At 45.4% G+C, this 14,550-nt stretch overlaps 1 pseudogene; it reads right to left on the bottom strand.

Annotated features, from left to right (window-relative positions):
* Positions 1–1,521, bottom strand: part of LOC123999788 — a 112,418-nt pseudogene extending 110,897 nt beyond the window's left edge.
* Positions 1,522–14,550: the final 13,029 nt, after the last annotated feature.

Raw genomic sequence — 14,550 nt, 5'->3', positions numbered from 1 at the left:
ACAGGGCATAGCACATGCACACATCCCTGGGGTCAAAACGCTATCTCAAACCTATGGCCTTCCTTTCGTGCAGTGTGATACTCATTTACCAGACTCTTTTCATTTTAATTTGATTTCTTTACATACATTTCTCTGTATACATTACAGTAGCGATTAGAGAGCAGAGACTTACTCTGGATGTTGATTGACACTGTGTCTTTTTCCCAGGACACAACGGTGATGTAGGCCTCCACTGAGGCTGGGATAATGCACTTGAACACTGCCACATTGCCTCTCATGGCTTTCTGGTCCTCCACGCGGACCGTGTAGGGCTCTCGTAGAACTGAAAGAAAGGGATACAGACAAATGTTCTTGTTGAAAAACATAAGAAATTACACAAGAAATGACACTGATGAACGAATTGACTTTTATTTTCCTGTTCTGTCAAAATATTTGGTAAGTCTATATATTTCGTTCCTTTTCTTAATTCACTGCTTTGCTCACACTCTCAACCAAATGTGATGTCTGTGGTTCACGTTGTACATTTCCAGCTGAAAGGCTGAGCTTGTGGTCACTAGTCACCCAAGCAATATATCCCCACTTAGTGACCAACAAGCTTCTGGTCAACTTCTTCACAGCCATACTGTCTGCAGCCCTAACTCCCACCTCTGTAATCAACAGTTCATTTCCAGAACCACACTGACCACTAACCACTACATGGTCCAGGGCACAAGACTAAATAGAACAGTATTATATTGTATTGTTATGGTCCATGGTCAATTCAGTTTCATCTCTTAAACTGACTGAACTGAAATGGAATCAACCCCAGCCTTGGCATTGCCCCTATACTGTAAATAAACAACCATACTGTGAAGTATAGGCATAAACCAACTAGATAGACAACTCACCAGCCTTAATATGGACATCTTGGCTCCTGATTTTCCCTGAGGGGTTCTCCGCTGTGCAATAGTAGGTGTTGTCATGTATGAGGTTGCTGAAGCTGGAGGGGTTGAAGTGGAAGATCTGAAGGGTGCCATTTGGGTGCACGTGGCGGATCCCGGGGACATCGTAGATCTCCTCTCCGGTAGCCAGGTACCAGCGCAGCGAGGCGGGGGGCACGCTCGCGGCGGGACAGGGCACCGAGGTCCCTGTGGTGCTGGCAAACACTACCTCTTGCACAGATGCATTGACAAAATATAAGCTGGAACGTAAATCTTCACTGAAAACTGCAAAGCAAACAGAGGAGAGGAGAGGGGGAATGTTAGTCATTGATTGTGTGTAGGTTTTATTCTCAACCAATGTTCAGCCTTTAGCCACCTTTTATTTATACCACTATATCCCTGATCCTAATTAATGTAAAGAAAAAATACTGAGCCCATTTATGTTTTTTTTTAATCCTTATTTGAATGGTATTTTTATGAGGGTTGTTTTACAATGTAACATTCTGAGTTTTAGAAAAAAAACTGAAACAAAAAAAGAACAATCAATGAATGTCTTGAAGGATCCAGAAGAACCAGTCTCCATCTTAACAATGTTGGCCATTGTGCTATTTTCCTAAACTAAAACCTCTGAAAGCCTAGTCAGCAGAGCTTTTAAATCAAGTTTTTGTACTGGAATAGACAGAGCTCCACTATGCATTTATCTTTAAGGTTTCTTATATTGTACTAGACTTTAGGTCTGTGGTGGTATAATGGTTTTGTATTGGAATAGACAGAGCTCCACTATGCATTTATCTTTAAGGTTTCTTATATTGTACTAGACTTTAGGTCTGTGGTGGTATAATGGTTTTGTATTGGAATAGACAGAGCTCCACTATGCATTTATCTTTAAGGTTTCTTATATTGTACTAGACTTTAGGTCTGTGGTGGTATAATGGTTTTGTATTGGAATAGACAGAGCTCCACTATGCATTTATCTTTAAGGTTTCTTATATTGTACTAGACTTTAGGTCTGTGGTGGTATAATGGTTTTGTACTGGAATAGACAGAGCTCCACTATGCATTTATCTTTAAGGTTTCTTATATTGTACTAGACTTTAGGTCTGTGGTGGTATAATGGTTTTGTATTGGAATAGACAGAGCTCCACTATGCATTTATCTTTAAGGTTTCTTATATTGTACTAGACTTTAGGTCTGTGGTGGTATAATGGTTTTGTGATCTGACGACATGACCAAAGTGCTGTTTTTAACTGCTGTTTTTAACTGCTGTTTTTAACTGCTGTGAGGATTGGAGAAAGGAGAGTTGTTCAGTATTAAGAGGCATTGCAGAGGAGCTGAGGGAGAGGAGAGGAACTTGGAGGGCCAGCATAGCACCAGACCTGATTACAAACACAGTGCATCATGGGAAACTGCGGCTAGAGGGCTGCTCGTGGAGGGCTGAGCCACCAACCCCCCTAAGAAACGTGCTGTGTGTGTTGGTGGATGCTGCTACTCCACCATACCATGCCACACCCCTACAACCCAATACTGCACCAATCTTTATGAGCTTCATACTTAGAAAAAAAGGCTTTTCCTATGGGCTGTCCCCATAGGAGAACCCTTTCAAGAACCCTTTTATGGGGACTGCCGAAGAACCCTTTTGGAACCCTTTTTTCCAAGCGTGTAGTGTGGTGTGCTGCATAGGCAGGCACTGAGGCTTCTGGGAAATCAGAGATACTAGGCAAGCACTCCATGTAACCGAGTGTCAACATAGGCTTCAGGATAAGTACATGAACAATCTACTTCTTATATGGCCGTTGGTTTGTTAAATGGATTATTATTGTACAGTTGAAGTCGGAAGTTTACATACACTTAGGTTGAAGTCATTAAAAACTCATTTTTCAACCACTCCACAAATTTCTTGTTAACAAACTATAGTTTTGGCGAGTCGGTTAGGACATCTACTTTGTGCATGACACAAGTAATTTTTCCAACAATTGTTTACAGACAGATTATTTCACTTATAATTCACTGTATCACAATTACAATGGGTCAGAAGTTTACATACACTAAGTTGACTGTGCCTTTAAACAGCTTGGAAAATTCCAGAAAGTGATGTCATGGCTTTAGAAGCTTCTGATTTTTGTGTCAATTGGAGGTGTACCTGTTGATGTATTTCAAGCCCTACCTTCAAACTCAGTGCCTATTTGCTTGACATAATAGGAAAATCAAAAGATATAAGCCAAGACCTCAGAAAAAAATAGTAGACCTCCACAAGTCTGGTTCATCCTTGGGAGCAATTTCCAAACGCCTGAAGGTAACAAGTTCATCTGTACAAACAATAATACAAAAGTATAAACACCATGGGACCACGCAGCCGTCATAGTGCTCAGGAAGGAGACGCGTTCTGTCTCCTAGAGATGAACGTACTTTGGTGCAAAAAGTGCAAATCAATCCCAGAACAACAGAAGATCCTGGAGGAAACAAGTTTTTTTAAAGTATCTATATCCACAGTAAAAACGAGTCCTATCTCAACATAACCTGAAAGGGCGCTCAGCAAGGAAGAAGCCACTGCTCCAAAACCGCCATAAAAAAGCCAGACTATGGTTTGCAACTGCACATGGGAACAACGATCGTACTTTTTGAAGAAATGTCCTCTGGTCTGATGAAACAAAAATAGAACTGTTTGGCTATAATGACCATTGTTATGTTTGGAGGAAAAAGGGGGAGGCTTGCAAGCCGAAGAACACCATCATAACCGTGAAGCACGGGTGTGGCAGCATCATGTTGTGGGGATGCTTTGCTGCAGGAGGGACTGGTGCACTTCACAAAATAGATGTCATCATGAGGGAGGGAATGTTTGTGGATATATTGAAGCAACATCTCAAGACATCAGTTAAAGTTAAAGCTTGGTCAAAAATGGGTCTTCCGAATGGACAATGATCACAAGGGTACTTCCAAAGATGTGGCAAAATGGCTTAAGGACAACAAAGTTAAGGTATTTGAGTGGCCATCACAAAGCCCTGACCTCATTCCCATATAAAATGTATGGCAGAACTGAAGAAGCGTGTGCGAGCAAGGAGACCTACAAACCTGACTCAGTTACACCAGCTCTGTTAGGAGGAATTTTCCAAAATTCACCCAATTTATTGTGGGAAGCTTGTGGAAGGCTACCCAAAACGTTTGACCCAAGTTAAGCAATTTAAAGGCAATGCTCCCAAATACTAATTGAGTGTATGTAAACTTCTCACCCACTGGGAATGTGATGAAAGACATAAAAGCTGAAATAAATCATTCTCTCTACTATTATTATGACATTTCACATTCTTAAAATAAAGTGGTGATCCTAATTCTTACTAGGATTAAATATCAGGAATTGTGAAAAACTGAGTTTAAATGTATTTGGCTAAGGTGTATGTAAACTTCCGACTTAAACTGAATATGAAACAAACTGTTGAGAACAATACCAAACCTGTATTTTCTCTTAAAAGTGAATAGATTGGATTTGTTGTTGTACATTTGTCATCTCATCACAGTTTGTAGTGACTTAATTAGGTATACAGTCATTTTCCAGACTTCCTACAACCTGCCTGTGACTTGTGGCCTAAAGCTGCTACTGTTGTCACTGTAACCAGCCTACCTGTTGGTGTGTGATCCTACACTCCCTGGCATGTCACTACCCAACCTGCCTGCCTGTGATGGCTGCCAAACCCCCACCCCTGGTAACAAACATTGTATCACTTCATAAAATCCTAACAAGAGTTCCAAACTCCACCAACCGCTTTCACCTAATCAGGTATAACATATAGCCTACAAACACTTGCATATGCATGTAGGTTGTGCAGATATCTCTGAGGCCCACAATCATACTGGCGTGATTTTGATTTTTTATTTATTTTTAATTTCACCTTTATTTAACCAGGTAGGCCAGTTGAGATCAAGTTCTCATTTACAACTGCGACCTGGCCAAGATAAAGCAAAGCAGTGCGACAAAAACAACAACACAGAGTTACACATGAATAAACGTACAGTCAATAACACAAAATAAAAGAAAAATAGAAAAATCTATGTACAGTGTGTGAAAATGTGGAAAAGTAGAGATATTGGCAATAAATAGGCCATAGAGGTGAAAATAATTACAATATAGCATCAATATTGGAGTGAAAGATGTGCAGATGATGGTGTGAAAGTAGGGATACTGGGGTGCAAAAAAGCAAGAGGGTACGTAATAATATGGGGATGAGGTAGTTGGGTGTGCTATTTACAGATTGGCTGTGTACAGGTAAAGTGATCGGTAAGCTGCTCTGACAGCTGATGCTTCAAGTTAGAGAGGGAGATATAAGACTCCAGCTTCATAGATTTTTGCAATTCGTTCCAGTCATTGGCAGCAGAGAACTGGAAGGAAAGGCGGACAAAGGAAGTGTTGTGGATGACCAGTGAGATACAATATACCTGCTGGAGCGCATGCTATGGGTGGGTGTTGCTATGGTGACCAGTGAGCTAAGATAAGGCGGCGCTTTACCTAGAAAAGACTTATAGATGACCTGGAGCCAGTGGGTTTGGTGATGGATATGTAATGAGGGCCAACCAACGAGAGCATACAGGTCGCAGTGATGGGTAATATATGGGACTTTAGTGATAAAACGGATGGCACTGTGATAGACTACATCCGGTTTGCTGAGTAGAGTACTGGGGGTTATTTTGGAAATTAAATCGCCGAAGTCAAGGATTGGTAGGATAGTCCATTTTGTTTGGTGGCATGAGAGAAGGAGACTTTGTTGCGAAATAGGAATCCAATTCTAGATTTAATTTTGGATTGGAGATGCTTAATGTGAGTCTGGAAGGAAAGTTTACAGTCTAACCAGACACCTAGGTATTTGTAGTTGTCCACATATTCTAGGTCAGAACCGTACAGAGTAGTGATGTTAATCAGGCGGGAGGATGCAGGCAGCAATCGGCAGCAATCGGTTGAAGAGCATGCACTTAGTTGTACTAGCTTTTAAAAGCAATTGGAGGCCATGGAAGGAGTGTTTTATGGCATTGAATCTCGATTGTGATTTTGACGCCATTTCCGGTCACAACCTGCAGACTTGTTTACGTGTTGCTGTGTGTTTTGTTGCAAACCTTACTTTGCTACTTACTTGAATTTGCTACCTAACAACTTTACGGTTTTTACTTTTTAATTACCGTTTATATTTTTGGTTTTTCCCTCAACTTATTATCATTCATCATTCTTATTATCATTCAACTTTTTCACTCGGGACACTTTATCTGGACATGGTTTGTCATGTTTTGTCATATATTGTCTTGTCCTTGTGCTTTCCCTTCTGTTCGTTTCCCCCTGCTGGTCTTATTAGGTTCGTTCCCTCTTTCTATCCCTCTCTCTCCCCCTCCCTCTCTCTCTTCTCTCTATCGTTCCGTTCCTGCTCCCAGCTGTTCCTCATTCTCCTAACTCACTCATTTACTCTTTTCACACCTGTCCCCTATTTTGCCCTCTGATTAGAGCCCCTATTTCTCCCCTTGTTTTCCGCTTCTGTCCTTGTCGGATCCTTGTATGATGTTCGCTGTTCTGTGTCCTGGTCTCGCCCTGTCGTGTTTTGTCTTCTTCAGATGCTGCGTGTGAGCAGGTGTCTTAGTCTGCTACGGTCGGTGCCTTCCCTAAGCAACCTGCAGTCTATGGTCGAGTCTCCAGTCAGTCCTCGCTACTACGAGTGGATTTAAGTTTTTCCTGTTTTGTTTTCTCCTTGTTATATCCAGGATTATTACTTTTGTCTTATACTGGAATAAAGACTCTGTTTTCGTTAAGTCGCTTTTGGGTCCTCATTCACCAGCATAACATGGTTAGTCAGGACCTCCAACAGCCGAAGCTAAGTAGTAACATTAACATGATTCCTTCTAATTGTAGTCGCTGTACTCATAATATTCAGGAGAATGAGAATGATCGCCTTACGGCAAGGATAGCTGTGCTACAAGCCCAGCTTCAGACGCAATCGTTAGGCAAGGGTAATTTCAGTGTAGGAAAGGATGAAACAGCGTCTGTGCCACCAGTAAGTACAGATTGTAACATTAGTATAAATCCCCTCGCACGGTCCCCGCAGCCGGACAACTTTCTCACAGTTTCTGGAGGGAAATGCTGTAGGAATGCTCAACCGGTGTCGCTCATTCAGCCGACAGAAACTTTCAACCGGTTTTCCCCATTAAGCAATGAGTCGGAGTCAGAGGCTGAGCCTTCTCTTGTCTCTACTCCTCCCGTTACGGGGTCTGAGACGCCGAAGCTTCACACCATTAGCTCTGACAAATTGAAAACTCTAGTCATTGGCGACTCCATGAACCGCAGTATTAGACTTAAAACTAATCATCCAGCGATCATACACTGTTTACCAGGGGGCTGGGCTACCGACGTTAAGGCTAATCTGAAGATGGTGCTGGCTAAAGCTAAAACTGGCGAGTGTAGAAAGTATAGAGATATTGTTATCCACGTCGGCACCAACGATGTTAGGATGAAACAGTAAGAGATCACAAAGCATAGCTTCAGCGTGTAAAATCAGCTAGAAAGATGTGTCGGCATCGAGTAATTGTCTCTGGCCCCCTCCCATTTATGGGGAGTGATGAGCTCTACAGCAGGGTCTCACAACTCAATTGCTGGTTGAAAACTGTTTTCTGACCCTCCCAAAAGATAGAATTTGTAGATAATTTGCCCTCTTTCTGGGACTCCATCCAGGACCAAGCCTGACCTGCTGAGGAGTGACGGACTCCATCCTAGCTGGAGAGGTGCTCTCATCTTATCTACCAACATAGACAGGGCTCTAACTCCTCTAGCTCCACAATGAAATAGGGTGCAGGTCAGGCAGCAGGCTGTCAGCCAGCCTGCCAGCATAGTGGAGTCTGCCACTAGCACAGTCAGTGTAGTCAGCTCAGCTATCCCCATTGAGACCGTGTCTGTGCCTCGACCTAGGTTGGGCAAAACTAAACATGGCGGTGTTCGCCTTAGCAATCTCACTTGGATAAAGACCTCCTCCATTCCTGTCATTATTGAAAGAGATCATGATACCTCACATCTCAAAATAGGGCTAATTAATGTTAGATCCCTTACTTCAAAGGCAAATATAGTCAATGAACTAATCACTGATCATAATATTGATGTGATTGGTCTGACTGAAACATGGCTTAAGCCTGATGAATTTACTGTGTTAAATGAGGCCTTACCTCCTGGCTACACTAGTGGCCATATCCCCCGTGCATCCCGCAAAAGCGGAGGTGTTGCTAACATTTACGATAGCAAATTTCAATTTACAAAAAAAAAGACGTTTTCGTCTTTTGAGCATCTAGTCATGAAATCTATGCAGCCTACTCAATCACTTTTTATAGCTACTGTTTTCAGGCCTCCTGGGCCATATACAGCATTCCTCATTGAGTTACCTGAATTCCTATCGGACCTTGTAGTCATAGCAGATAATATTCTAATCTTTGGTGACTTTAATATTCACATGGAAAAGTCCACAGACCCACTCCAAAAGGCTTTCGGAGCCATCATCGACTCAGTGGGTTTTGTCCAACATGTCTTTGGACCTACTCACTGTCACAGTCATACTCTGGACCTAGTTTTGTCCCATGGAATAAATGTTGTGGATCTTAATGTTTTTCCTCATAATCCTGGACTATCGGACCACCATTTTATTTAGTTTGCAATTGCAACAAATAATCTGGTCAGACCCCAACCAAGGAACATCAAAAGTCGTGCTATAAATTCACAGACAACACAAAGATTCCTTGATGTCCTTCCAGACTCCCTCTGTCTGCCCAAGGTCGTCAGAGGACAAAAATAAGCTAACCACCTAACTGAGGAACTCAATTTAACCTTGCGCAATACCCTAGATGCAGTTGCACCCCTAAAAGCTAATATAATTTCTCATAAGAAACTAGCTCCCTGGTATACAAACAATACCCGAGCTCTGAAGCAAGCTTCTAGAAAATTGGAACGGAAATGGCACCACACCAAACTGGAAGTCCTCCGACTAGCTTGGAAAGACAGTACCATGCAGTATCGAAGAGCCCTTACTGCTGCTCGATCATCCTATTTTTCCAACTTAATTGAGGAAAATAAGAACAATCCGAAATTCCTTTTTGATACTGTCGCAAAGCTAACTAAAAAGCAGCATTCCCCAAGAGAGGATGGCTTCTCTTCAGCAGTAATAAATTCATGAACTTCTACTATATCGCTTGAAACAATGATGAAAATAATCATGGCCTCTAAACCTTCAAGCTGCATACTGGACCCTATTCGAACTAAACTACTGAAAGTGTCATGTTTTGTCATTGGTTATCATGTCTTGTCTCTGTGCTTCCCTTCTATTCGTTTCCCTCTGCTGGTCTTATTAGGTTCTTTCCCTCTTTCTATCCCTCTCTTCCCCTCCCTCTCTCCCTCTCTCGCTCTCTCTCCCTATCGTTCCGTTCCTGCTCCCAGCTGTTCCTCATTCTCCTAACTACACCATTTACTCTTTTCACACCTGTCCCCTATTTTGCCCTCTGATTAGAGCCACTATTTCTCCCTCTGTTTTCCGCTTTTGTCCTTGTCGGATCCTTGTATGATGTTCGCTGTTCTGTGTCCTTGTCTCGCCCTGTCGTGTTTTATCTCCTTCAGATGCTGCGTGTGAGCAGGTGTCTTAGTCTGCTACGGTCGGTGCCTTCCCGAAGCAACCTGCAGTCTATGGTCGAGTCTCCAGTCAGTCCTCGCTACTACGAGTGGATTTCAGTTTTTCCTGTTTTGTTTTCTCCTTGATATATCCAGGATTATTACTTTTGTCTGTACTGGAATAAAGACTCTGTTTTCGTAAAGTCGCTTTTGGGTCCTCATTCACCAGCATAACAGAAGGATCCGACCAAGAATGGACCCAGCGACTACGGATTCTCGTAACACTGCCGTCGAGATCCAGGGAGCTATGCTCGGCAGACACGAGCAGGAATTGTCTGCTGCTCGTCATGCCGATGAGACCCTGGCCGCTCAGGTTTCCGACCTCTCAGGACAGTTTCAGAGTCTTCGTCTCGTGCCACCAGCTACTTCCTGGTCTTCCGAGTCTCCAGAACCTAGGGTTAATAACCCACCATGTTACTCTGGGCAGCCCACTGAGTGCCGCTCCTTTCTCACCCAGTGTGATATTGTGTTCTCTCTCCAACCCAACACATACTCAAGAGAGAGAGCTCGGATTGCTTACGTCATTTCACTCCTTACTGGTCGGGCTCGAGAGTGGGGCACAGCTATCTGGGAGGCAAGGGCTGAGTGTTCTAACAATTATCTGAACTTTAAAGAGGAGATGATACGGGTTTTTGATCATTCAGTTTTTGGTAGGGAGGCTTCTAGGGCCCTGGCTTCCCTATGTCAAGGTGATCGATCCATAACGGATTACTCTATAGAGTTTCGCACTCTTGCTGCCTCTAGTGACTGGAACGAGCCGGCGTTGCTCGCTCGTTTTCTGGAGGGACTCCACGCTGAGGTTAAGGATGAGATTCTCTCCCGGGAGGTTCCTTCCAGTGTGGACTCTTTGATTGCACTCGCCATCCGCATAGAACGACGGGTAGATCTTCGTCACCGAGCTCGTGGAAGAGAGCTCGCGTTAACGGTGTTCCCCCTCTCCGCATCGCAACCATCTCCTCCCTCCGGCTCAGAGACTGAGCCCATGCAGCTGGGAGGTATTCGCATCTCGACTAAGGAGAGGGAACGGAGGATCACCAACCGCTTTTGACTCTATTGCGGTTCTGCTGGACATTTTGTCAATTCATGTCCAGTAAAAGCCAGAGCTCATCAGTAAGCGGAGGGCTACTGGTGAGCGCTACTACTCAGGTCTCTCCATCAAGATCCTGTACTACCATGTCGGTCCATCTACGCTGGACCGGTTCTGCTGCTTCATGCAGTGCCTTGATAGACTCTGGGGCTGAGGGTTGTTTTATGGACGAAGCATGGGCTCGGAAACATGACATTCCTCTCAGACAGTTAGGGAAGCCCACGCCCATGTTCGCCTTAGATGGTAGTCTTCTCCCCAGTATCAGATATGAGACACTACCTTTAACCCTCACAGTATCTGGTAACCACAGTGAGACCATTTCCTTTTTGATTTTTCGTTCACCTTTTACACCTGTTGTTTTGGGTCATCTCTGGCTAGTATGTCATAATCCTTCTATTAATTGGTCTAGTAATTCTATCCTATCCTGGAACGTTTCTTGTCATGTGAAGTGTTTAATGTCTGCCATCCCTCCCGTTTCTTCTGTCCCTACTTCTCAGGAGGAACCTGGCGATTTGACAGGAGTGCCGGAGGAATATCATGATCTGCGCACGGTCTTCAGTCGGTCCCGAGCCAACTCCCTTCCTCCTCACCGGTCGTATGATTGTAGTATTGATCTCCTTCCGGGGACCACTCCCCCTCGGGGTAGACTATACTCTCTGTCGGCTCCCGAACGTAAGGCTCTCGAGGATTATTTGTCTGTTTCTCTCGACGCCGGCACCGTAGTGCCTTCTTCCTCTCCCGCCGGAGCGGGGGTTTTTTTTGTTAAGAAGAAGGATGGTACTCTGCGCCCCTGCGTGGATTATCGAGGGCTGAATGACATAACGGTTAAGAATCGTTATCCACTTCCCCTTATGTCGTCAGCCTTCGAGATTCTGCAGGGAGCCAGGTTCTTTACGAAGTTGGACCTTCGTAACGCTTCCCATCTCGTGCGCATCAGAGAGGGGGACGAGTGGAAAACGGCGTTTAACACTCCGTTAGGGCATTTTGAGTACCGGGTTCTGCCGTTCGGTCTCGCTAATGCTCCAGCTGTTTTTCAGGCATTAGTTAATGATGTACTGAGAGACATGCTGAACATCTTTGTTTTTGTCTACCTTGACGATATCCTGATTTTTTCACCGTCACTCGAGATTCATGTTCAGCACGTTCGACGTGTACTCCAACGCCTTTTAGAGAATTGTCTCTACGTGAAGGCTGAGAAGTGCGCCTTTCATGTCTCCTCTGTCACATTTCTCGGTTCTGTTATTTCCGCTGAAGGCATTCAGATGGATCCCGCTAAGGTTCAGGCTGTCAGTGATTGGCCCGTTCCAAGGTCACGTGTCAAGTTGCAGCGCTTTCTAGGTTTCGCTAATTTCTATCGTCGTTTCATTCGTAATTTCGGTCAAGTTGCTGCCCCTCTCACAGCTCTTACTTCTGTCAAGACGTGTTTTAAGTGGTCCGGTTCCGCCCAGGGAGCTTTTGATCTCCTCAAGAAGCGTTTTACATCCGCTCCTATCCTTGTTACTCCTGACGTCACTAAACAATTCATTGTCGAGGTTGACGCTTCAGAGGTGGGCGTGGGAGCCATTCTATCCCAGCGCTTCCAGTCTGACGATAAGGTCCATCCTTGCTCTTATTTTTCTCATCGCTTGTCGCCATCGGAACGCAACTATGATGTGGGTAACCGCGAACTGCTCGCCATCCGCTTAGCCCTAGGCGAATGGCGACAGTGGTTGGAGGGGGCAACCGTTCCTTTTGTCGTTTGGACTGACCATAAGAACCTTGAGTACATCCGTTCTGCCAAACGACTTAATGCACGTCAAGCTCGTTGGGCGCTGTTTTTCGCTCGTTTCGAGTTCGTGATTTCTTATCGCCCGGGTAATAAGAACACCAAGCCTGATGCCTTATCCCGTCTCTTTAGTTCTTCTGTGGCTTCTACCGATCCCGAGGGGATTCTTCCTGATGGGCGTGTTGTCGGGTTGACTGTCTGGGGAATTGAGAGACAGGTTAAGCAAGCACTCACTCACACTGTGTCGCCGCGCGCTTGTCCTAGTAACCTTCTTTTCGTTCCTGTTTCTACTCGTCTGGCTGTTCTTCAGTGGGCTCACTCTGCCAAGTTAGCTGGCCACCCCGGCGTTCGGGGTACACTTGCTTCTATTCGCCAGCGGTTTTGGTGGCCAACTCAGGAGCGTGACACGCGCCGTTTCGTGGCTGCTTGTTCGGACTGCGCGCAGACTAAGTCAGGTAACTCTCCTCCTGCCGGTCATCTCAGACCGCTTCCCATTCCTTCTCGACCATGGTCTCACATCGCCTTAGACTTCATTACCGGTCTGCCTTCGTCTGCGGGGAAGACTGTGATTCTTACGGTTGTCGATAGGTTCTCTAAGGCGGCACATTTCATTCCCCTCGCTAAGCTTCCTTCCGCTAAGGAGACGGCACAAATCATCATTGAGAATGTGTTCAGAATTCATGGCCTCCCGTTAGACGCCGTTTCAGACAGAGGTCCGCAATTCACGTCACAGTTTTGGAGGGAGTTCTGTCGTTTGATTGGTGCTTCCGTCAGTCTCTCTTCCGGTTTTCATCCCCAGTCTAACGGTCAAGCAGAAAGGGCCAATCAGACGATTGGTCGCATATTACGCAGCCTTTCTTTTAGAAACCCTGCGTCTTGGGCAGAACAGCTCCCCTGGGCAGAATACGCTCACAACTCGCTTCCTTCGTCTGCTACCGGGCTATCTCCGTTTCAGAGTAGTCTGGGGTACCAGCCTCCTCTGTTCTCGTCCCAGCTCGCCGAGTCCAGCGTTCCCTCCGCTCAGGCGTTTGTCCAACATTGTGAGCGCACCTGGAGGAGGGTGAGGTCTGCACTTTGCCGTTACAGGGCGCAGACTGTGAGAGCCGCCAATAAACGTAGGATTAAGAGTCCTAGGTATTGTCGCGGCCAGAGAGTGTGGCTTTCCACTCGTAACCTTCCCCTTACGACAGCTTCTCGCAAGTTGACTCCGCGGTTCATTGGTCCGTTCCGTGTCTCCCAGGTCGTCAATCCTGTCGCTGTGCGACTGCTTCTTCCGCGACATCTTCGTCGCGTCCACCCTGTCTTCCATGTCTCCTGTGTCAAGCCCTTTCTTCGCGCCCCCGTTCGTCTTCCCCCCCCCCGTCCTTGTCGAGGGCGCACCTATTTACAAGGTACGTAGGATCATGGACATGCGTTCTCGGGGGACGTGGTCACCAGTACTTTGTGGATTGGGAGGGTTACGGTCCTGAGGAGAGGAGTTGGGTTCCATCTCGGGACGTGCTGGACCGTTCGCTGATTGATGATTTCCTCCGTTGCCGCCAGGGTTCCTCCTCGAGTGCGCCAGGAGGCGCTTGGTGAGTGGGGGGGGTACTGTCATGTTTTGTCATTGGTTATCATGTCTTGTCTCTGTGCTTCCCTTCTATTCGTTTCCCTCTGCTGGTCTTATTAGGTTCTTTCCCTCTTTCTATCCCTCTCTTCCCCTCCCTCTCTCCCTCTCTCGCTCTCTCTCCCTATCGTTCCGTTCCTGCTCCCAGCTGTTCCTCATTCTCCTAACTACACCATTTACTCTTTTCACACCTGTCCCCTATTTTGCCCTCTGATTAGAGCCACTATTTCTCCCTCTGTTTTCCGCTTCTGTCCTTGTCGGATCCTTGTATGATGTTCGCTGTTCTGTGTCCTTGTCTCGCCCTGTCGTGTTTTATCTCCTTCAGATGCTGCGTGTGAGCAGGTGTCTTAGTCTGCTACGGTCGGTGCCTTCCCGAAGCAACCAGCAGTCTATGGTCGAGTCTCCAGTCAGTCCTCGCTACTACGAGTGGATTTCAGTTTTTCCTGTTTTGTTTTCTCCTTGATATATCCAGGATTATTACTTTTGTCTATACTGGAATAAAGA

This window comes from Oncorhynchus gorbuscha, linkage group LG16 (genome assembly GCF_021184085.1).
Source record: "Oncorhynchus gorbuscha isolate QuinsamMale2020 ecotype Even-year linkage group LG16, OgorEven_v1.0, whole genome shotgun sequence".
Lineage (NCBI taxonomy): Eukaryota > Metazoa > Chordata > Actinopteri > Salmoniformes > Salmonidae > Oncorhynchus > Oncorhynchus gorbuscha.
Note: the sequence above shows the minus strand (reverse complement) of the source record. Positions and strands in the feature narration are given on the sequence as shown.